This window comes from Paroedura picta, chromosome 2, assembly GCF_049243985.1.
Source record: "Paroedura picta isolate Pp20150507F chromosome 2, Ppicta_v3.0, whole genome shotgun sequence".
NCBI classification, from domain to species: Eukaryota; Metazoa; Chordata; class Lepidosauria; order Squamata; family Gekkonidae; genus Paroedura; species Paroedura picta.
The window spans coordinates 21,870,635-21,896,212 of NC_135370.1; the positions used below are offsets into that span (position 1 = coordinate 21,870,635).

The 25,578-nt window shown below is 46.3% G+C and overlaps 1 protein-coding gene across 18 annotated transcripts in view; it reads right to left on the reverse strand.

The window, feature by feature from the left end:
• LOC143829092 (microtubule-associated protein 2-like) overlaps positions 1 to 25,578 on the reverse strand; it is a 313,653-nt gene that overhangs the window by 135,242 nt on the left and 152,833 nt on the right. For all 18 annotated transcript variants that reach the window (XM_077319426.1, XM_077319420.1, XM_077319417.1 and 15 more), the window contains one exon: positions 14,903 to 14,969. The gene's annotated coding sequence lies outside the window, so the exon portion shown is untranslated. The remainder of the gene's footprint in view (positions 1 to 14,902; positions 14,970 to 25,578) is intronic.

A 25,578-nucleotide genomic window follows, 5' to 3' on the forward strand; every position in this document is an offset into this window, starting at 1 on the left:
GTACCTGGGTGCGGGTGCCAGCTTGCACACCTCTACTGCCTCTCTCCTCCATGCTGCGGCCCTGCCCTACTCCCCAGTGCTCATATGGTGGCATCGCAGAACAGCCTAGAATGGTGATTGATAGAACGAACTCTGATCTGATGAGCTGGAGGACTCCCCTGGATTCGTTTCGAATTCGTAGCCTGCTAAGGTCTTGGCGGAATGGTGGGAAACGTCGTCAAGTTGTAGCCTATTTAAGGTGATCCTGTAGAATCCCCAAGTCGAGAGGTGAACTGCCTGCCTCTGCAGAGCGACCCTGGACTTCCCTGGATTTAGCCCATCCAACCAGGGCCGGCCTTGCTTAGCTTCCGAGATCTGACCACATCTGAGACAGCTTGAGCCATCCTACACATGTCCAGCTGGCTGCATGTGGAGGAGCGGGAACTCAAAGCTCCCATGCCTTCTGCCCCAACTCCCAACAAAGTGACATGGCCTCAAGGCTCAGCGCAAAATTTAGAAGAAGAAGGGCAAGGGAATGAATGCAGAGCATGAAACTCCTCACAGAACATTCTGGTTGATTTGTTATCTTTTAAAACATTGATTGGCTATCTGTGTTCCTTACGGAATGCAAGGTGGCTTACAACACAGACAAAAATGCATCGAACAGAACATATTAGAAACATAACAACCAAAATGTACAATCACGACTCAGGACAGCTAGCCAACTTAAACAAACGAAGCCTAAATGAACCCATCTTCCACTGCTTCCTAAAGAACGAAAGGGTTAAGGCCAGGCGCACCCAGGTGGCGAAGTTTTCCCATAAGTGTGGGGCTGCCGCTGGAAGGGACCTCGCCCTTGCACCCGCCATACTTTGGGTGATGAGGCAGTCAGGAGGGCCTCTCCTTGTGATCTGAACCTATGGGGACACACTGGTTTCCTGACTGATAAGGGAAGCCTATCCATCTTTCCCTTTTTCGCAGAAGCAAAAAGAAAAGAGGGAGGGGCACCATGATGGGTTTGGCTGCTAGAGACTGGTAAATGCTGCAGACCGGATTACCCAAGGAAAGTTGCCATGTACTTCCTCTGCTACCACCATTGGATCCCTTATCTTTCAGCAACTCGTCATCCTGTCCAACAATATGTATGCAGGCGTTTCTTAGACACAAGCAATGATGGCTCAAACCCGATTTCCTTCCTCTTCCTGAGTCATTTTCACACTGTGTTGGTGATTTTAAGGGTTCTGTGTTTTTTACTATTTTATTGTAAACCGCCTCGAGTTTGAGAGTGGCGGTCTATAAATGAATGAATGAATGAATGAATGAATGAATGAATGAATGAATGAATGAATGAATGAATGAATGCTGATGATGCCTTTGGTTGACCAGGACAAAGAAACATAATATTTAGGCCAATGCCCCACGTCAGGCTTTGACACCAAACCGGATCAACAGATTTCATCCTTATGAAACAGGTTTGGCTTCCCAAGGGTGTGATTACTTATAGCCTGCAAGATCTACATTTCCATGGAAACATCTCGATGTGCTTGAAGAATTTAGCCTTGGCAAAGGCTCGGAACAGGAACAAACCATTTAGCTAAATGAATGCTCTGTCACTTCGCTCTCCCTGCAAAACCCAATGTGATGTGATGGGGTAGCGAAAATGACTGATTTACCACTGGGCTTGAATCCCGCCCCCCCTTTCTCCGGAATCAATTGCTTTGCCTTGGCGGATTTAGAAGCGCTTGGCTGCTTCCGCCAACGTCTCAATCCAATTCATTTAATGTCAACTGGACAACATATTTTAGAATTCTGGATGATTAGTATGGAAAGACCCCTTTGTCAGTTACCAATGGGACATGGCTACCTTGTGGGATATGGCCTCCTGGTCTGGATTTGGGAGAATGAGGTATGTTGGCTCAACGAGAGGTTGCATGGGCATTGTACCAATCTTGCATGATCATGCCCTTTGACTACCATGTCTACACCGTCAAGCAGAACTGCCCCCCCAGAACAGTTGGGTTTGTGGCTGAGAGAAGGTCCCCCAGCTGATTGCATGTGGAGGAGGAGTAGGGAATCAAACCCAGGCCTCCAGATTACAGGCTGTCACTCTTAACCATGACACCACAGTGGTTCTCAGGGACCGCTCAACCCAGATTAGTTGGAGACTGATGCATATGCCAAAGTCCCCTATATACTTGTATATAAGCCTAGTTTTCCAGCACCTTTTTCACACTGAAATAGCGCTCCTTGGGGGTATATATGGTAATATAGGTGGGTATATATGGGAATTGAAATAAAAACCTGCTCCAGCCTGCCAATCATTGCTCAGGCAGCTTGTAGGACATCAACGTTTTGATTGAGGGACTCTAATCATTTTTGCCTTTACTTCTTCCTCTTCTTAATCACTTCTTCCAAACTATTATTTTGGTTTCTGTGGGTGAAAAGTGAGGTACAAAAACCAGCAGCTATTCATCCTCTTCCCCTTCTGGGGAACAACCCTTCTGGAGAAAACACGTCTCTTTAGGAAAGGTGATGGTTAAAGCATAGAATTTCCAGTGATTCCTAGAGAGGTATGGTATCCCTTCACAGTTTTCCCTGGAAGTGATGTCATACTATCAGCATGATAGCCATTAAAAATAATTCTTCTAGACCCATTATGTACGGGCCTGAATACCCAAAATGGTGGCGACGGGGCGTCAGGGAAAATCCCCGATTATGCCCAACGTCGCCGCCATCCAGGGCCCGGCCTGACTCAGGCCCTCGGAAGACCCGTTTTAACGAGGGCGCAGGTGAGGGCTAGCCTGACTGAGCCCTGTTCATAACTGGAGGTGCTGGGCTTTCGGCCTGGCGCCTCCCCCAACCTACAGCGTCCCTGCAGGGATGACTCTCGGCCCTGCCGGCTCTGTAGCGCCAACAGGGGCGACCCACGCCCCTGCCATGGTGCATACACGGGGTACGGCGGGGCTTTTGGCCCCACCACAATGGCACGTCGCAGCGCGGTGGAGTTGCTGCCGTGCATAATGGGTCCTAATGGTGGCCAACTAGAGGCAGGGCAGGGGATCTACAGTTGAAATCCAAGGGGTTCAGGTTGCTATTTCAGTGCCGGACACCCCCTCCCCCAATCTGCTTCTAGATTTTGCTTTGAGCTTCACAATTAGTCATGGCCGAGAGCAGCCTAGTAAGTAGGCATTGAGATGGGCATATCTGCTAAAGAATTGCACGGCCTACTTTTCTGATTTCTTTCTCAGCCAGAGTGTGCTGGACGACTTCCCGATTTGAGCAGTCACCCCGATGCCCATGTGGGTTTTTTTTGACAGGTTAGGTCAGTAGTTAGTATTTCATAATAACAAAATCAGAGTCCATTAGCACCTTTAAGACCAACAAATAAATAAATCTTGTTTTTGTTTTGATCTCTGTTTCCTTAGCACAGTGTTCCCGCAGCTTAAGTAATACAGCAAGCAAGAGGCATTTCTGACCAAGCCTAAAGACATGCTGTGAGAAAAGATAACCTGAGCAGCATAAATGTTTATCTCAGTCAGCAATGCGACTCTCCAGCGAACGAGAGAAAATAGCGCTAAGTTGGAGAGGGGCCGTGGCTCAGTGTCAGAGCATCTGCTTCGCATGCCAAAGGTCCCAGGTTCAACCCCCGGCATCTCCAATCAAAATATTCACATGGTAGGTGGTGCAAAAGAGCTCTGCCTAACAGCCTGGATTTTCATGGAACAGGCAGAGGAGGCATGGGTCAGTGGCAGAGCACCTGTTTCATATGCAAAAGGTCCCAGGTTCAGTCCTCTGCATCTCCAGGTAGTAGATGATGTGAAAGACCTTCACCTGAGACTGTGGAGAGTCACTGTCAGTCTGAGCAGACAATGGACCAAGGTCTGATCAGTCTGAGCAGACAATGGACCAAGGTCTGATCCAGGAAACAGCAGCTTCAGCTTTGGCTTAGACATGAAAGTCTGGTGAGCCTAGCATCTCGCAGCCCTTGGATTACAGGGTTGTCATGCCAGCGAATGCAAACCTTCTCCAGGCACAGAAGGACATTTGTATGAAACCAACCCCCAGGGATTAATCAGCATGGTCCTCTCTTCTATAAAGGGGAATGGCTGGTCTAGAGAAGGCAGCAAATGCCACTGTTCTCAGAAAAGCTGGACTCAAGTCCGGTAGTACCTTTGAGGCCAAGAGATTAAGGCTCCCTTTGCCAGATACAAGCATCCTACATTCCTAGTTGTATCTGATGACTCTAAAAAGCTTAAACCCTGAATATGGCACGGTTTGTCTCTGTGGCACGACTGGACTTGCATCCAGCTCTTCTACTGCAGACCCATTAATTCTGCACTCACAGGATAAGGCACTTTCAGTGTGCTTTTGCAGCTGGGGCTTCCTGTGTGAAACTGGAACATCTAAAGTGTATCGAAAGTGCGTTATCCAGCACGAGCAGAAAACATGGCTGACCTGAAACTGTTCTCAGGAAGAAAAGAGATTCATTTAAACTTGTTTTTTAACTTACAAGCGTGCACGCAAATTAATTCAATTTGCCGTTCAGCTCAGGCTACAAAATGGCACAGGGGCTCTCTTTCCAACCGCATTAGATGCCGTGTTAGGCAAGATACTAAACTGGCCCAATGAAAATGGTGTCATTTGATGTTTATTCATGTAACTATATGCTGATTCTGCGAACCGTCCAGAGCTAAAGAACATGTGAGTGACAAAACAGCTCATGCCAGAAGTCATAGCTCTCCCCATAAAAATTAGCTCAATTCTCCTTGTTATATCCACTGGCTTGCTTTGAAAACACATTCGGCAGCGGTAGCTGTGGGTCCCCCTGAGCCATATTCAAGGCCGGATGAATGCTCCTCATTCAACTCCATTACATCTCAGAGGTGATGAAAAGAGCCAACTTATGACAACCCCATAGGGTTTTTTTCCAAGGCAAGAGAGAAACAGAGGTGGTTTGCGACTGCCCGTCTCTGAGCAAGAACCCTGGGCTTCTTTGATGGTCTTCTATCCCAATACTTGCCAGTTTGGTGTAGTGGTTAGGAGTGCGGATTTCTAATCTGGTGAGCCCGGTTCGATTCTGCACTTCCCCACATGCAGCCAGCTGGGTGACCTTGGGCTCGCCACGGCACTGATAAAGCTGTTCTGACCGGGCAGTGATATCAGGGCTCTCTCAGCCTCACCCACCCCACAGGGTGTCTGTTGTGGGGAGAGGAAAGGGAAGGTGATTGTAAGCTGCTCTGAGACTCCTTCGGGTAGAGAAAAATGTCATATAAGAACCAACTCTCCTTCTTCTTCAATAATATCAGGGCTCTCAGCCTCACCCACCTAACAGGGTGTCTTTGATGGGGAGAGGAAAGGAAAGGCCACTTTGAGACTCCTTCGGGTAGAGAAAAGCAGCATATAAGAACCAACTCTTCTTCGTCTTCTAACCCGGGGTGAACAGGGTAGGCAAGAGATATCCTGGCAAGAGATCTGCAGAAGTGGTTTGCATGCTTGGGAGGGATATGGGTACGACAGTGGAGATGGAACACACACCAGTTTTATGGTGAGAACACAGCTAATTTTACTGTGTACAGACCACAAGGAGCACTGGAGCAGCGGGTGGATGGATCCCGCCATCAAGCGGCCCATCTGCTGTTCGGTGATACTTGTTCCAGCCCATCTGATGGAACCCGCCACAGAGCAGTAGGCTGGCAGGACACATGTGGTAGGCTGGCAGGACTGCATGGTCCCCTCGCCACCGGGTGATGCAGGCCTGTTGGCCCCCACGCCTGAGCAGGGCACTGTGGCTCAGAACTCCTGAGGCCCCTTAGGGGGACCCTCTGGTGGGGCCTTCTGGCATGCAGGCTCAGCCTCACCCCCAATGGCTCCGTCCCAATGTCCACAACCGCCAGCTGTGTCAGAAAATTATATGTCCAACGTGTACAGTACGCAACACGGCACCAACAAAAACAATGTACCTACAACGACAAAAAAAGAGGGTGACCCTTTGGTGACCAACCAACCATCAAATTATGCAAGTGTTCTTTCGCAGAAATTAAAATGAAACCGACCAATGCCGTGAAGATCCATTGTTCGTGATTGTATATAAATTGTGTTTTTTTCCCCGGGGTTTCTCAGTTCAGTTTCGCCTCTTGTCCCGCCATGCCGATCTCACTCTTTTCCGCTGCTTCAGACAGACAAATGCTCTATCTCGGTCTACCCCACAAGGCTGTTGTTTGGATGGCGCCTCCCCCCCTCCCCCGGCCAAGCTGCTTCACCCCTGTGAAAGGGCTGTGCAACCCCCAAAGGGATCCCGACCTCCAGATTGAGAACCACTGCTCTAGAGTCAAAAGCTCCCTCCACAAAAAGGCCTTTTATTTTTCAAAGTATTAAAAGGGCAAAGTATCTGTCTCCAGTCAAGCAAATGCGTCACTCATTATGAAGTCAGACATATCGGGGCCCGTAGCTGCTTCTCCACCGCTTTTTCTCTTTTTTTCAGCCAAATACCCTTCTTCCATCAATTATCATGCTCTGCTTTTTTTTAAATCCCTCACCTCAATAGATGTGCAAGTTAAGCAAGGAATAAATAAACCTAAAATACCCTTTGGAAGGTATTAACTGTGTCAAACTGCCACGCCTGAAAAGATCTTGTAATTCATCTCGTTATCCACAAAAAGATTTACCTGGAACTAGATACTTGTCCTGGATTTCGTGTAATCTGTTGCCATGTCAACCTGCCCTGATCTTGTTGGGAATGGCTCATCTTTATTCAGAATTTCCCATAATATTTCAAAGATGGTTTTGCAAGGTAAAAGGCTTTAGAATCATAGAATCACAGAATCATCGAGTTGGAAGGGGCCACACAGGCCATCTAGTCCAACCCCCTGCTCAACGCAGGATCAGCCCTAAGCATCCAAGAAAAGTGTGTATCCAGCCTTTGCTTGAAGACTGCCAGTGAGGGGGAGCTCACCACCTCCTTAGGCAGCCTATTCCACTGCTGAACTACTCTGACTGTGAAAACTTTTTCCCTGATATCTAGCCTATATCGTTGTACTTGTAGTTTAAACCCGTTACTGCGTGTCCTCTCCTCTGCAGCCAACGGGAACAGCATCCTGCCCTCCTCTAAGCTTTGGTTCTCCAGAAAATGTCATTGTTGGGTCTTAATCAAACATGGTTCTCAAGCACAGGAAAATTACTTGAGAATGGCAAGTAATTATCTTCTCCAATCTTTTAGGCAGTTGGCGGGATCCAGCGGGATTTTCAGCTGACACCATGGATTCCTCTGTCCTAAAGCAGATCTCCAGCTGATGCTCTCCTTGAAGCTCCCCAGGTCCCGGCAGGTCTATCACATCATGGTGTGGATCCTGTCAGAATCCGTCATATTCTGCCATATTAGTTTGTAATTGATTTCTGTGATTGATGTCTGGAGATGTCTGTCCTGCCTGGCCTGTGATGTTTCCCAGTTCCTGCCCCAGTTCACACATCAAGGCCGAATTCTTTAGCTTGCAGTTTATGGCCTGAGCTTCCCACAACAAGACTCTGGTGAGATACCGTCCTTCCTTTGACTTCCTTACCTGCCTGTATCTAGCACCCTGAATATAGAGAAGTTTGATCTTCTTTGAAACACGAGTTGTCACCTTCCCATGGGAGGGAGGGGGATGAGCCTGTGTTTTATATATGTGAATCCTTGCATGTAGCCTTAGTTCTGCCTATGATTCTGCTGGATGTCTTTGCATGAGTATAAAGAAACTATCTAAATTAGACGTTTTCTTGCCTACAAGTCTAGAACTCTGAAAGATCCATCCTGTAACCCCCTAGCCATGTATTTAGATCTCTTCATTAAACCATTTGTCCCCACTATAAAACGTATTTGAGGGACACAATGGACTTCCTTAACCATATTAATAATGGAAAACTGCAGAGTGAGGATCTGTTGTTTGTCAAATTGGATGTAATATCACTGTACACAAAATGAAGCACCTACAACATTTCTACATCACATTGCAGAGGTATGTCTCACCACACCCCCCCCCCATCTAATTTGGCAGTGAATACTATTTGGCAAACCCCTGCGACAGCAATGGGATTCAAATTCACTCCCAAACTTGCCAATTTATATATGGAAAATTGGAGAATAGCAAAATTTTTCACAGTGGAAATCCCTATGAGAAAGATATTGGATGACATATTTATCCTTTGGACAGGCTCAGGAAAAAAAACATTCAAAAGAATATAGAGAATGTATCAATTCTATTCATAAAGCTATTAATTTTGAAATGCAATCTGACAAACCCAAAATTAATTTTCTAGATGTTTTAGTAAGCAAGAATGAGAACAGTATGACGATTGAGAAAGGGATTATATGGACCCCGCTCCTGTAAGCAACAAGGGGTGGGGAGTCACTGGCCATGGGGGGAAGCCTAGGCTGGTATTGCAACGTTTCCACTTTCGGCATGTAGTGGACGTCACTGGAGAAGTGTGATGCCCTGATATTTCTACAAAAAGTCTATGGTAGAAGCCAGACACATAATGATGTCACTTCCAGTGTGTGCTGGAAATGATGTCACTGGCAACATTGTTATGATGGTAGCCTAGGTCTTTCCCCATTGCTGGTAAATCAGCCCCTGCCAGACAGCTGGTGCGAATCAAGACTCCGACCCAGGATAAGGATTTCCTCACCCCAGTAGAGGCCTGCAAGCCCTAGTACCCTCTCCTTCGGGAGCAGCATTTCGGGGGAAATTTTGTGCTGAAGCCAAGCGGAGAGGAGCATGTTGGTCCTGCTCCGGGGACAGAAGGCCATTTCACTGAGAACAGATTTTTCGCAGGATCTGGCGCTGTATCTGTTATTGCAGTGGTCCCCAACCCCCGGTCTGGGGACCGGTCCATGGATCAGTCAGTACCGGGCCATGGCTCCTCCTCGTCCTCCTCCCTGGCTGCTGCCTCAGGGGCTGCCCTGCCACTCTGCCACCGACTCACCTTTGGTGTTCTCCAGCAGCCGCCATGGCTGGGGCTCCCCCTTGGCATGGCACTGCGCAGCTGCTGCTGGCAGTGCCCCCCAGCGGGCGGTGGGAAGTCAGGGGTGCCAGTGAGAAAGCAAGCAGAGCAGGGGCTCAGGCGGCGGTAACATCCCTCGGCAAAAGACTACCCCCCCCCCAGGCCTCAGTAAAATTGTCAAGCATTGACCGGCCCCCGGTGATAAAAAGGTTGGGGACCACTGTTCTATAGGATTAAAGTTCTCTGAAAGCATTTTTAAAAACAAAAACCTATAGCCATAAGAATTATGAATTTTTTAAAAATGGCTGTATCTCATTTTCAACGGCAGCGTTTGTTTCACAAAGTGTGCTGAAATAGTATGTCTAGCAGCTCTGTTAAAATAAATTTAAATAATTTCAGTGGGATTCCATAGGTAGCCAGAACACAATACCCGAGTTCTAACCCAGTCTCAGAAAAGAAACCTATCCAAAGGCAATACAATAAGCTTAATACTATCAAAAACAAGAAAAGTCTCTCCTTATGTTCTTTCTTTTCTTATTCCTTTATTTTTTACTACTACGTAGTAATTTATACGTTTCTCCCCATGCTTCTTAGAGCCGGTGGCCGATTGTATATTATTACTGGTTTAAAATATGCTATTGGCTAGAGATCCATTGAATTTGAAAATTGACTAATTGGAGGACTTCCCACTGGGGAAAGTTGTTTTCCATTGAAAACGGACATTACCAGAATGCCGTTCTGGTAGAAGTCCCGGCAAATAGAGGAATGAGAAAAGAAAGAACATATTAAGGAGAGACTATTCTTGTTTGTGATAGTATTAAGTTTATTGTATTGCCTTTGGATAGGCTTCTTTTTCTGAGACTGTATTCACTTTGAAGCCGTCCTATTTATCTCGTTATAACTTTTTCTTACCCAGCAAATATCTATGCAAAGACGGGCATACATTATTCGTCAGACATATAATACCTCTTGATTGTCCAGAGGAGTCATTAATGTCAATGTACCTTACATTTAGAGCCTATTGTGGCGCAGGGTGGTAAGGCAGCAGCCATGCAGTCTGAAAGCTCTGCCCATGAGGCTGAGAGTTCAATCCCAGCAGCCGGCTCAAGGTTGACTCAGCCTTCCATCCTTCCGAAGATGGTAAAATGAGTACCCAGCTTGCTACTACGCAATTTAATAGCAGCAGCCCAGAACTTAGCCTTGCAGAGACTTGTTTGACTGTTTTCATCATTAAGTTTCTTGACTTTATCCACTGAGGAAAGACTTTGGTGTCTGTCTACCATTGGCCGTATTAAACTGCCTCTGATGGCGCTATTAATACGATGTGTAATAATACATGCTCTTGACTTCCGGCTAAGATGGTGGTGGACTGACATCGCCTTTGAAGAGCTCTCAGATACATGCTCTGTCGTGTCTATCTAGAGCCTCTTGTGGCGCAGAGTGGTAAGGCAGCAGACATGAGTTCAATCCCAGCAGCCGGCTCAAGGTTGACTCAGCCTTCCGTCCTTCCGAGGTCGGTAAAATGAGTACCCAGCTTGCTGGGGGGTAAACGGTCATGACTGGGGAAGGCACTGGCAGACCACCCCGTATTGAGTCTGCCATGAAAACGCTAGAGGGCGTCACCCCAAGGGTCAGACATGACCGGGTGCTTGCACAGGGGATACCTTTACCTTTACTTTTTACCTTACATTTTACATGACTGAAGATGATGTAATGGTCTTCTGAACTTCTACTCTAGGAACGAGGCTATTATTACACATGCAATGTGATTTTTTTGTCAGCAATGAAAATGGACATTCAAAAGTGGCATCACTGAGTCCAAAGAAGGTCACCTTATGAAGGTCACAAAATAAGTTTTTGAAACTGAGGAGCTCCTAAGAAACTTTGTCATGGATCGTTATGGCTTGTGTGTTTGACAGACAATATTTATAGAATTAATACCCCACCTTTCTGGTTCACCAAGTTGACTAACAGATCAAAAACGCACATCAATTAAAAATCTAGGCAAAAACACATTGTTCTAATAATTAGAAACAGGCTAAAAGGCCTACAATAAAATATGTATGCACAAAAACTGCCATGTAAAATAGGGCATGAAAGAGGAATCACCAAAGGGTATCACTCCCTCTGTTTACCTGCAACCTACCTATTCAGCCACCCACAGGGGGGGAAAAAACCAAATGATCCCCCCAACCAACCCCAAGAGGACTCACCCAGCTGGAGAGTGGGGCCTGTTCCACCTGTTGCTGGAACCAAAATGCCAGGCTGAAGGAGTGGGTGGGAGCTAGACCACTCTACTCATCCCCAACCTCCAAAGTGGCTCAGCTGCCTGCTCCACTGGGCCAAGCCTGAAGCCAACCTAGAGTTAAGAAAACCCCAAAACAACCCCACCACCTACCCAACCCTAAGAGGACTCACAGTGCTGGACTCTAGCAGCCACTAACAGGTTGACCATAATAGAGGAGTCTCAATTGGCAAAGGTTTGTATGTGTGGGGCACTTCCCCTTCCCACCCCCTCTAAAGCCACTGTTGACCACTTTGGGAGGGAATGGGTCAACCTTTCTATAATAAGGTGAAAACCCAGATCCTTTTTAAAATGTTTTAAACATATATATTTTTGTTCTTAAGGTGGTATATTGCCCCTCAAGATGTTACAAGAATTAATAAGAGTTGCAATGATAAATGTTGGAAATGTCAAAATATAAAAGCATAATTTTATCATATGTGGTGGACCTGTCAAAAAGCCGGGAAATATTGAGTTACAATTCATTATGGCCCATTATGCACGGAGTGGAAGGTCCGCATTCGGGGTGGAATGGCGGCAGCTAAAATCACCAATTATGCACGCTGCAGGCAGCAACCGGGCGCAGAGTCAACGTATGCCGCCGAAAAAGCCGCATTGGCGAGATGCGGAAGAAAGTGGAGCTTCCCGGGACCAGGCCAAAAGTGGCTCTGGAGTAGCCGCGTGCATAATCAGATACTCTGGGTTTTGCCGCCGTTGCGTTCCATCCCATGCGTAAGCGGTTTGCTTCGCTTCTTCCTCCTCCGCGTTCTCCATGCCGCCGTTTCAGCGGCTGTGCATAATAGGCCTATGAGATGTAAATGATATTGAGAGTTAAATCTGTGTTGGATTCAAAATGTATTTTGTTAAATATGGTACCAGATAATGTTAAAATGTATAAAGAACTTGTAAAATATATGGTTAAAGCTGCCAGGATCCTTTACGCATCAAGATAGAATAAAGATTAATCACGAGATATTATGGACTGGTTAAATAAATTGATGGAATAGGCCATTATTAGGCTAGATAGAACAACAGAACCAAAAATAAATTGATGGAATATGGGGCAATAGTGAAACTTTCCTATTTGATACTCAACAAATCATGAAATTTAGGCCAATATTAGGCTAGATAGAACAACAGAACCAAAGATGAAGTGGGGGAAGGGACCTTTGAATCATAGAATAACAGACTTGGAAGGGACCTCCTGTCCTATGCAGGACACTCACAACCCTATTGCTCATCCACTGTAATCTGCCACCCCCTTGAATCTTCACAGAATCAGCCTCTCCGTCAGATGGCTATCCAGCCTCTGTTTAAAAATTTCCAAAGATGCAGAACCCACTACCTCCCGAGGAAGCCTGTTCCATTGAGAAACCGCTCTGTCAGGAACTTCTTCCAGATGTTTAGACAGAATTTCTTTTGAATTAATTTCATCCCATTGGTTCTGGTCTGTTCCACTGGGGCAAGAGAGAACAACTCTACTCCATCTTCTATATGGCAGCCTTTTAAATACTTGAAGATGGTTATCAGATCCCCTCTTAGTCATCTCCTCTCCAGGCTAAACAGACCAAGCTCCCCCAACCTTTCCTCACGTGTCTTGGTTTCCAAACCCCTCACCATCTTTGTAGCCCTCGTTTAGACACGCTCCAGTTTGTCTACATCCCTCTTCAACTGTACTCCGAGGCCGAACCAGAGGAGAGTAAAGTGGTACTATCACCGGCACGATACTCCATTTGATACAGCCCCAAATCCCATTTGCCTTTTTTGGTACTGAGTCACACTGCTGACTCATGTTCAATGTGTGGTCTATTAAGACTCCTAGATCCTTTTGGCACATGCTACTGCTAAGACAAGTCTTCCCCATCCTATGTTGGTGTAGATGGTTTTTCCTACCTAAATGCAGAACTTTATATTTGACCCTACTGAAATTCATTTTATTCAGTTTAGACCAGTTCTCGAGCCTATCAAGATCATCCTGTATTCTGATTCTGTCTTCTGTTGTGTTTGCTACTCCTCCCAGTTTAACATCACCTGCCGCCTCCGCTGTCAAGCCGCCGCCTCGCCCGCCGCTCAAGCAGCCGCCTCCGCCGTCAAGCCGCCGCCGCCTCCGCCGTCAAGCCGCCGCCTCCGCCGTCAAGCCGCCGCCTCCGCCGTCAAGCCGCCGCCTCCAAAGCGCGGCTGCAGGGGGCTCCCTGCCCGGCAGCTTGACGCAGCGAGAGGCGCTTCTATCCACGCCGCCTCTATCCAGAAAATGGCCGCCAGCCAGAAGACACAGCGACCGGTAAGCCACCTTTTACTCTGCCCCAGCCTCCTAGTGCCCATTGTATTTAGGATACAATGGGCTTTTTTACTAGTCATTTATAAATATGTTGAACAACCCAGGCCCCAGGACAGATCCCTGGGACACTCCACTTGTCACTCTTCTCCAAGAGGATGCTGAACCATTTACAAGTACCCTTTATTAACCAGTTACCGATCCAGACAGAATTAGGATCCATACCAAATTTTATAAGCTTGCCAACAAGAATATCATGTGGAACCTTATCAAAAGCTCTACTGAACTCCAGATAAACTATGTCTGCAGCTTTTCCCTGATGCACAAGCTAGTTACTTTCTTGAAAAAAGAGATGAGGTTAGCCTGACATTACTTGTTCTTGTGAAACCCGTGCTGAGTCTTAGAAATCACAGCTCTCTGTTCCAGCTGTTCAAGGACCGAGGTTATGGATTGTATATCATTGGATTGTATATCTTAACTACAAGATTAATCTAAAATCTGGTATTTAACTTCTAAATGATGTAAAATTACAGGATATGTATTCTTAATTTGCTATGCTCTATGAAATTTTGGGTTTTTAAAAAAATAGTAATTGTAGCGTATAATTATAAGTAAGCCCCCCCTCTTTTTTTGTATTTCCTATTATATACATAAATATATAAAATTAAATCTCCACCAACCCGCATAACCCATGTAATCCTGGTTGGGAAAAGCTGAGCCAGTTGGAAAAAATAATAAATATGGGAAACTTATCCCGCATTAAAAAAACTATTTCAAAATACAATATACAATATTCAAAACATAGAGATCCAGTGACTGCACTTAGGGCATATTCAACTCCCCAAATATTATTCACTAATTTATTATTATTATTAATTAATGCATTATTAATTAATATATCATTCTGACCTATTCAATATTAATATGTCAAATCCAGGCTAATAGTTCAGAGATTCAGTTTGGTCTGAAAGACCGTGAATGAAATTATTTGTTTGTTTCTTCAGATTTCACCAATTCTGCAGAATAATTCCTCTTCCCATTCCTCAACGGGGACCATTGGTGTTTGAAGATTTTCTTTGCTAAATAGCTGTTTTCCGCATTTTATTAACACATAGCTCATTCATCCATTAGCTGTATATCCCATAGCCTCCAATATCAGTGATCCAGACTTGGTTAAAATGGGAACTTTTAAAACAATAACACCAGAAAAACCAACATGGAGTTGATAGCAATCCCTAATGGCTGTCAGGAAATGACTCCAACAGGTAGCTTACCTGATTCTTGACAATATCACCGCTTTTCAAGAGACTCCCTGTCTGTTCAAGAAGTCTCTTTGAAAACAGGCAAGTCTCCCAGTCCTGCTCTGCTAGAAGAAGAAACCCTCTTACCTTTTTAATATGCAAGTAGTGAAGGTGGGAGGTTCCTCTCTTCTGTTCTCCAGAAAGCAAGAAGCTCCTGTGAAAAAGAGACAAGTCCTCCATTACAGTTCAGAAATAACTGAAGTCGCAACAATCATCCGAGCAAATGCAACAACCCAGGACTGTGATGGAAACTCTCCAGATTCTCCTCCAGGTCATTTTGGTTGCAAGCTCCCATTTGGTGCATTTGTCTAGCTTCTGCAGCCTACATCTTTTTCATTGGACATCTGAGTTTCTGACAGGCATCTAGTCAGTGCCCATTAATAGCTTCTGTCCTCTGCTTGTCTGTAGCGGTCTGAAATCTAAAGGGACTGATTTGTGTAGTTGTTGCATTAGGATCCATTTCCCTTTCATGAGCCTGGACTGTATTTTCCAGACATAATTTATATGGATCTACAAAGGAAGGGATCTTACTTGAATGGCCTAGGTTAGTCTGATCTTGTCAGATCTCAGAAACTAAGCAGGGTCATCCAAAGAAGGATTACGGCTGAACATTAAGAAGACAAAAGGAATGACAACTGAGAAATTACACCACTTGAAGGCTGATGATGAAGAAATTGAAATTGTTTATGATATTCTATTCCTTGGCTCCATCATTAACCAAAAGGAATGGCAGGGGCTCATGGGAATTGTAGTCCATGAACATCTGGAGGACCACAGATTGACTACCCCTGATCTAGGACACGTTAGATGGACATACAGAATATTTATGTGCATGCCAAAAAGTTTTAAGGATGCCGGGAACAGACATATGTTTCAGAAGCATATTTTGCATAAATATACTGGAAGAGCAAGAATTAGCCGCGGCCCCTGATAGAGTGTGTCCTTGGCAACAAGCCTTGGTTTACAGCCAGGGAATGGGTGAAATTATGTCACAAAGCACAGCTGCTTTCGCTTGTAAACGTTTCCAGCCTAGTCCTCCATGTTACCAGCAGTCCACACTGCGTTACGGTCTCTAAAAATGAGCACAAACCCTAATGGATTGGGTAAAGGAGAAAAGAGAGGCCTATTTCTACTGAGAAAAGACACCAATTCTTCCAAGCAGGGCTGGTATCAGCATATCCCGAGGAGCTCCCTACTTGCTTCTTTAGAGATCAACAGAGAGGTGCCTTTTTATAGGCTAGATCTTCATCAGCTCTGCCCTCGGAAGGGTGGAAGGCTGCGTCAACCTTGAGCCGGCTGCTGGGATCGAACTCCCAGCCTCATAGGCAGAGCTTTCAGACTGCATGTCTGCTGCCTGACCACTCTGCACCACAAGAGGCTCTAGATCAGGGGTAGTCAAACTGCGGCCCTCCAGATGTCCTCCAGCATTCCCAGATGCCCTCCAGCATTCGCTGGCAGGGGCTTCTGGGAATTGTAGTCCATGGACATCTGGAGGGCCGCAGTTTGACTACCCCTGCTCTAGATAGACACAACAGAGCATGTATTATTACACATCCTATTAATAACGCCATCAGAGTCAGTTTAATATGGCCAGTGCTAGACAGACACCAAAGTCTTTCCTCAATGGATAAAGTCAAGAAAATTAATGATGAAAACAGTCCAACAAGTCTCTGCAAGGCTAAGTTCTGGGCTGCGGCTATTAAACTGCATAGTAGAGACACAGGACAGACAGCGTCTCCTCCGGTCTAACTGATTCACTTCTTTGCACCAATGAGAACAATGAGAACAGGGTGTCTGTTGTGGGGAAAGCAAGGGAAGACCAACTGGAACTCCCTTGGGTCTTGAAAAGTGCGGTATAAAAATAAACTCATCTTCTGCAGTCAGTGTTAGGGCACCCAATGATACGGAGAGAGAGATGGGATGTTGGCAGGTAGGGATGCGAGTTGACTGAAAGGCAGGCATCAGCGGAGGGTCCTGGTGGGGGTCCAAGGAGGAGAGGGGCTCCTGCATGCATGGGGCTCTCTTGAGCCTGGAACCAGACCTGCTTCCAGGTAATAAAGGCCGGCACAAATGAACACCCAAAGCTGCCTTACACTGGATCTGACCCTTGGTCCATCATGTTCAGCCTTGTCTACTCAGACCGGCAGTAGATCTGCAGTGTCTCATGCAGCGGCCTTTCCCATCACCCACTGCCTGGTCCTTTTAACTGGAGATGCCAGGGATTGCACCTGGAGCTTGCTGCATGCTGAGTCACAAAACTGGTAACTGGAAATGAGGCTCTCGCCCACACTCATTTTTGCAAACTTCCCACCCCGGCGTGCAGAGGAATCTGAAAACAAATTAATTGTGCTCTGGCCCAGCGGGACGATCGATACTATGGAGTCACGGGACAGCCTTCAGCAGGGCCAGCCTTGCTGGGCCTCCCAATGTGCTGCTGCGGCAAAAAATAATAACAACGCAAAATGGATTCCCTCGGGGGATGAGCAGAGAGAAGAGCATGAAATGTGATTTGCTGTAGAGACAGCTTTTGGGCACTGGCGTGATCTGAATATGGCAAATCCCACGGTCTCTAAATGATTCAGATAATGGGAGTTGGAGTTTGCTCTCTGCAATTATTGCAGGAGAAACAAAGGAAACGAATTAGCATTTGGTAACTTTCTCCTAGATCTGGAGAGCCCAGGCTAGCCCAGCCTCATCAGATCTCAGAAGCAGGGTCAGGCCTTTGGAGAGGGTATTATTATTATTATTATTATTATTATTATTATTATTATTATTATTATTATTATTATTATATTTCCCACCTCTCCGGACAGGCTCGAGGCAGGTCACAGCAAACTAACCCCACTAAAATTCCTATTAAAAACATCAAACTACCAACAGTATACAAATAGAATGAATGAATGAATGAATGAATGAATGAATGAATGAATGAATGAATGAACGAACGAGTAGTATTTGGATGGGAGACCTCCAAGGGTTTCTAGTTTAGTTTGTTAGATAGACCGCCCTCCCAGTGAGGTGGTATACAACGAAATATAAAATACGAATTACTAAAGATTAAAATTGCATTTAAAATTAATTTAAGTAAAGAGTGACAGATTAAAACAGCAACGATACATTTGTAGAATGTCTACTGTGGGCACTGAGTTCTCCCAAAAATTCAGGATGATTCAGGGTGGATCGATGCATAGGCAGATGGACAGATGAGGCAGGACAATCCATCTCAAGGTCTCTTGCCTCGGAAATGCCAAAGATTGGCAGGGACTTGATAGCATTTTCCACAAAAGAATCATAGAATCACAGAATCATAGAGTTGGAAGGGGCCATACAGGCCATCTAGTCCAACCCCCTGCTCAACGCAGGATCAGCCCTAAGCATCCTAAAGCAGAATTTCTTCTAAGGTCAGGCCTGATTGGAAAATGGCCTTAAGACAATGCAAAGAACACAAGTTACATATCAGTCACAGGGCTCTCCAAGAAACCAAGCTGGGCTTTCAAGGAAGGCTGAGGCAAACACCCATTCATTTCCCCTTTCTAGGGAGGTTTTTTCCTATACCCCATTTTTCTCCCCGGTGGGCACCCAAAGTGGCTTATGCTGTTCTTGCCTTCGTTTGGTCCTCACAACAACCTTGTGAAGGAGGTCGGGTGGAGAGCATGTTGCTGACTCAACGTCACCAAAAGAGAAAACAAATCTATCCCAAGGCTACTAACTATATTATGTTGGTTTATTGTAGCATCCAACCATAACAGGTTCCAGATATCTCCCGTTTTCAAAGGGAATTTTCCTCAGAGGTTGTTCCTCTCACTTGTGAGAAAATTGGTACTTCAATACCTCTATTCAAGCTCAAAATGTGAAGAGTCTATATATACCCCGGCCTTTGGCTCTGTCCTGTAGGGATGCTAGTAATCCAACTGTCTGTATTTGCTTGACTCAACGTCACCTGCAGGGTATTGCAGGAGGCTCATATTACATGACCCCCTGATCCTTGCAGTCATCTCCCCAACCCACTGCTCAGCGGGAGAAAATCCTCCCATGGAATTGTGGGAGAGAGGGATAGGCATGCTGGGCACAATGATGCTAGTTCCAGTGCAGGCTGCCCCCAGAATCCCCCCGCATGTACTCACCGAGTAATGGCAACCACCTGTTTGCGGGAGTTGTCAAACCTCAGTGGGATATTAAGCCAAAGCTTCCAATTTTCCCCAAGAGAATTGATCTCTATGGTTTAGGGATCAGCTGTGATTCTGAGGAATTGCCGGATGCCAGCTAGAGGTTGGAAACCCTAGTTTTATTGCTGTACCAATGCTTTAAATTCTGTGAAGGCTGAAAATGTGACACTGGCCCAAGGACACCCCACAACAGTCCACGGCACAATGCAGATTCCAACCTCCTTAATCCTAATCCAACTGGTTCAAAATGCAGTCACTTGAGTCCTTAAGGCAGTGGTTCTCAACCTGGGGGTCGGAACCCTTTTGGGGGGGTTGAACGACCCTTTCACAGGGATCACGGCAGGGCAAGCAGCTTGGCTGGGGGGGGGGGGCGTCATCCACACAACAGCCTCGCGGGGTAGATGGAGATAGAGCATTCGTCTGTCTGGAGCAGTGGAAAAGAGTGAGATCGGCATGGTGGGACAAGAGGCAGAGCTGAACTGAGAAACCCCAGGGAAAAAACAATTTATATGCAATCATGAACAATGGATCTCCATGCCATCAGTCAGTCTCGGTTTAATTTCTGTGAAAGAACCCTTGCATAGTTTTATGGTCGGGGGTCCCTACAACATGAGGAACTGTATTAAAGGGTCGTGGCAGTAGGAAGGTTGAGAACCACTGCCTTAAGGGCATCCAGTGGAGGGCACATATAACTCCAGTGCTCACCCAGCTGCATTGGCTCCAGATTGGAGATAAGAACAGATTCAAGGTTTTGGCATTATCCTTTACAGTCATAAATGGTCTGGGACTGACATATCTACAGGATATATCCACAACATCCCCCCTCCCCCGAGCATTAAGGCCATCTTACCAAAACCTGCTTAGGATCCCTGTCCCAAAGGGGGCGAGATGGGCTTCGACCAGGGCCTTTTCAGTCTTGGCCCCGGCCTGGTAGAACACTGTCTTGAAAGAGATCAGGGTCCTGCAGGACATTAACCAGGACACTAGGCTTGTAGGACAGGGCTGTTTTGCCAGGCCTATGGCTGAGGACCGAATCGACCATTAAAAAGTGCCAGCCTCACTGCTAAAAGGGAGACCAGACCTGCCCTTCAAAGATCTTGACCCCTTCCGAGATGAAATTAGTTGGGGGTTACTGCAAATTACAAATATGTTTTATGTTTTACTATGCCAATGTTTTTAAAACGTGTTTTTACCTGCCCTGAGCTACCTAGGAAGGATAGGCTACAAAAAAAGCTGATGATAACATTAACATTAACATTAACATTAACATTAACATTAACATTAACATTATTTTAATATTATTTTAATATTAATATTAATATTAATATTAATATTAATATTATTTTAATATTAATATTAATATTGATATTGATATCATTTTTAATATTATTTTATTATTAATATTGATATTGATATTGATATTGATATTGATATTAATATTAATATTATTTTTAATATTAATATTGATATTGATATTATTTTTAATATTAATATTGATATTAATATTAATATTATTTTTAATATTAATATTGATATTGATATTGACATTGACAGTAACAGTAACATTAATATTAATAGTAACAGTAATAGTAATAAATCCAACAACTTGCCACTATACCATACCGTATCCCTTCAGTCTTCTTTCCTGCATGCTCCATTGCTTGCTTCAAACATGCAACACCCGTACATCATGTGTGCGCTGTGTGTGTGTGTGTGTGAATTCTCCTGCTAGTCACCAGCTACAGACATTATTCCCACAAAGGACAATGTGAACATCTCTCAGGTACGTGCCCAATCGTTTGGAAAACCACCAAGGATACAAATGGCAGACTGTGCTCCAAAGATATAGATTAAATACCGCCTCATCTTGGGCAACGAATGGGAAATAACAAAAACCACTCTTAGGGGATCGCAGCGATTCAGCAGATTTGGCTGTGAGAGAAAAGGCAGCGTTTGGCAGGGACACAACCTTTCAATTCATGTTGTGCCGTACTGAACGGAAATTCAGTTCATCGCGATTGCATGCACAGTGCTGAGTAACAGTGTCAGGGATTCCCAACCACGGGTTCACAGACCCTTGGGGATCTCCAGAGGGGGTCCGGGGCCTTTCCCCGCCTGCCTTAATGAACTCAGTCACAAGCTGGGGAACTGGTCACTTCCACTGCTCCCTCCTGAGAGTGAGTTCTCTTATAGCTTCTCTGCCTGGGAGGGGGATGGAGTTTGCATGCTTACTCCTGGTTTAAACCATCGCCTGTCTCTCTCTTCCCCCCTCCTACTCCAGCCAGCCGGTAACATGTCACTTCCAGGGGCATGGCCAGCTGACATCACTTCTGGGGCTCCTCGAAACCCGAAAAGTTATTTCGGGGTCAAAAAGGTTGAAAAAGGCTGAACAGTGTTGGATGGCCCATGGTTCAAGAATTACAACCCTCGCCAAATCCTTACATGAGAGGCATGAGCCCCGTGCATTGTGGGTATGTGGCCAGTGCTAGTACAGGAGTAGCCAACCAAACGCCCCCTTCAAACTGGGCACAGTGCCAAGGCACTGACTCTGCTTCCGTAAATGCCAGACGAAACAAAGACCTGTCCAGTCCAATGCTGTGTTTCCTGCAATGCAAAACGAACAACTAGGGAAGGGAGGCAGAAGCCCCTCTCTGTCAGTCATCCTCCATCAACTGATGTTAAATTGGATACACCATGAAGCAAAGATATGCCCAACCATTTTGGACCTCATGAATCAAGCACAGATCCAATTCTTTTCATCGCATGCTGTCAAAGATCCAAGAGAGAGAGAGAGAGAGAGCTGTGCATTTTGAAGCAAAATAAAAAAGGTAAAATTCTGTACATCCCACAATGTATACTGATGACTAAACTAACCTGTATGTTGCATGATAAAGAGAAGAAGAGCCCTGCTGGATCGGGCCAAAGAAGAGCCCTGCTGGATCGGGCCGGTGGTCCATCTAGTCCACCGCTCTGTCTCACAGAGTGGCCAACCAATTCCTCTGGCCGAACAACAGGGCATAGAGGCTAAGGCCTTCCAAAGAACATGAGTCCTGCTAGGTCAGACCAATGTCCAACATCCTGCCTCACACAATGGCCAACCAACAAGAGGGCACATGAATCTATCTAGAGCCCTTTCAAAGTTGTTCATGTGAACTGCCCTGCGCCTCAGGGGAGGGCGGTATACAAATGTGAGATAGATAGATGGATGGATGGATGGATGGATGGATGGATGGATGGATGGATGGATGGATGGACGGACGGATGGATGGAAGGACGGAGGGAGGGAGGGAGGGATGGATGGATGGAGGGAGGGAGGGATCGGTAAATCTGCATATCCATCTTTGCTTTTACAGAATATTTTTTAATTAAAAATTATTAAAATTCAGAAGTGGAGCAGATGGCATCCATTTGCTGCAATTCTTATGTTAGTCCAGGTTTATTTAGGTGGGTTCCTCCCCCCCCACAGATTTTGATATTCATGGGAATGATGAATCATTCAGGGGGTTTAAAAGGTGTATTTTTAGAGCAAATGACACCAAATTTGCAGGGAAGCAAGACTCCTCCTCTGTACTGGGTTCCCCAGGCGGCCTGTTTTCCATTGTTTCCTATAAGGAGAAATGCCATCCTTCTTCTAAGCGGCAACAGGAATACTTACTTCCTCCACTGAAAAAAAAACAAAGATCAATCCCTACAGAACAGAGCAATTCCCTAAAAGCACCGGACCTGGCCAGAACAAAATTCCCTCATCAATCTGCAAAGCCTTGGAGATGTTTGAGAGAAAAAGCACCCTTGGCAAGGCTAAAGCCCGCCATTTTCCTGAGTTCTTATTTATTTGTATTTATTGATTATTGACATCTATATCCAAACTTTTGGCCTTCACAAAGGACCACCGAGGTTGCTCATATATTAAAACATCTTTAAACCGCTCCTGCGGAGTGGATTAAATAATCGGTTAAGGGCACCTAAGGAGGGCCCTGTCTGTGATGAGGAAGGGTGCCGATAGGCCCCTTCCTCATGACTGACAATCTGAGGGCCCAATCGGCAGGTGCTTTGCGCTTGCCGATTGGCCCCTCCAACTGTCAGTCCAGCGGCAAGGGACCAATTGGGAGCGATTGATCCCTGGCCGCTGGACAGAGAACTCGGGAGGCGCAAAGCGCCTCCCGCCCTGCCCCCCCCCACTCGCCTGCATCTGGCCAACCAACGCCATTTTCTTCCCACCTGCCCACCCGCACACAACGCTTGCTGCCTCGCCACCCACAGACGAGGAGCCGCCGCCACCCCAACACGCGACTGGCCCGCCTTGCGAACGCCCCACGCGTCTCCCTACCTACTGCGGCCATGCCTCAGCCTCCTGCCACAGCCGCGACAGTGCCCGACCCGGCGCCACCTTCCCCCGTGGCACTGGCCCCTCTGAAGCCGCGTCAGCGCTGCACCCGCCTTCGCCCGGAGAGAGAACCTCCACGTCACCCCAGGAAGCCTCCAGGTGCTGCCGGCCACCGCCGCACCTCCAACAGCGGGCCCGCCACCAATGGTGCCAGCCGCGGCAACGGGGCGGGCCACCGTCTCTGCCGCGAGCGGCTGGCGCCGGCACAGGCCACAGCCGCAATGCCGGAGCCGCCGCCACAAGGACATCCACCCGTTCGCCTCTCTGCCGCTGACGAGCGAGCTCCACAGCCACGGACGCCTCAGGTACGGCCTGCCCCAGCAAGACATCCACAGAAGCCGCCAGCCAATGTGGGACGGCCTCGCCCTGGCCCATCCAAAGCCTACACTCCGCGCTCGCCCGCCCCCTGGCTACACAGCCGCCCCCCACCCCCATTGCTGCCGTAGCGCCCGCTGTATTTAAACTACAGTGGGCTTAATTACTAGTACATAATAAAACCACATTTTAAAACCACCCTCCCACAGAAAGCAATAAATAAAAAAATCAATAAAATGATTAAAAATAAAGCTAACATACATTCAAAGACAAAAAACAATTAAACAGGCTCCACCCCCAAATTCCAGGAGTTTCCCCAAGGAGTGGGCAGTAGAAGAAAACCGATTTATCTCCCTGAAGGCTCAAATTTTCCTTGCTGCTAATGCAAATAGTGAAACATTATAACTAATTAGGGGGTTGGTATTCAATAATAAAAAGACTATTTTGTCCAAATTCGCAGGGAGGTTCTGGCCACTCAAACATCTCTCAATATATTTGGTTCTTGGCTCCAAGTATAGTGGGCAATCCAAAACATAATGATAAAGGTCTTCAACAGCAGGTTCTCCACAAATGCATAGGCGAAGGGCAAAAGGTACAATGGAAAAAGGGCCTGAGAGTAGGGCTGATGGCATAACTTGAAAGCGTAAATGAGCAAACGCCATTCGAAGTTTTTGTACAGAAATGGTTACTAAATAGTCTGATCTGAGATGGACTGTTTTGAATAGTTTAAACAAAGGAGAAAAGTTAGATTTTATTATTGTTTGTCTATCCAGTATGGCATCAGTATTAAAGATCCAATCTCTCAGATTAGACCCATCAACTTGCAGAGAGAATTCCAGAGCTTTGGTGCCATGACAGAGAAGGCCCTCTCCTGTGATGCCAATAACCAAATTTCAGAAGGAAGGGGCATCCTAAGCTGGGCCTCCAAAGATGATGGTAGTGATTGGGCTGGTCCATAAGAGAATAAGTTTTCTTTCTGTATACGTCTTTCTTGGTCAGCAACTTGAACTGGGCCTGGAAGCGAAGTGGGAGCCAGTGTAGATGGGCCATGAATGAAGCGATAAGGTCCCTATGGCCCACCCCAGTCAACATCCTGGATGCCCTGTTTTGTATTAAATGGATTTTCCTAAGACTTTTCAAGGGCAGCCCCACATAGAGTGCACTGCAGTAACCAGGACATACGCCACGGTGGCCAGATATTTATTTAATTCATTTATCATACATAGGACCCCATTCCCAACCTGCTGGCTCACAGCAGCTAACAACAGATAAAATACGCTACAATAAAATAAACCCTTACAATGCCCAATCCTACAACATACTAAAAACACATACCCTGCCTCCCGCTGATCTGCCAAGTCTCCAGGGATGATATTAGCAGTGGGAGACACTAGAGCCAGTTTGGTGTAGTGGTTAGGAGTGCAGAGTTCTAATCTGGAAAGCTGGGTTTGATTCTGCGCTCCCCCACATGCAGCCAGCTGGGTGACCTTGGGCTGACCACAGCCCTGACAAAGCTGTTCTGACCGAGCAGTTATCTCAGAGCTCTCTCAGCCTCACCCACCTCACAGGGTGTCTGTTGCCATCTTGCAGGCACTGTGGAAATTAGTTAGTTCCAACAGGGTCCTTAACCCTTCTGGGAGCCCATTCTACCAGGTAAGGCCAGGCAAACTTCATGGGGGCTAGAGATCACCAGGTGATTTCTGCCTGCCTAAGACCACAGCTGGCTAACCTGTAAAAGCTGGTAAAAAGCACCCCTGCTCACAGCTGCAGCCTGGTCACCATTAGGGGATGGAGAGATGGGGTTGCCACATCCAGGCTGGGAAACTCCAGGAGATTTGGAGGTGGAGACTAGGGAGGACAGGGACCCCAAGCCTCCTTTCCTGCCCAAGTTGGGACCC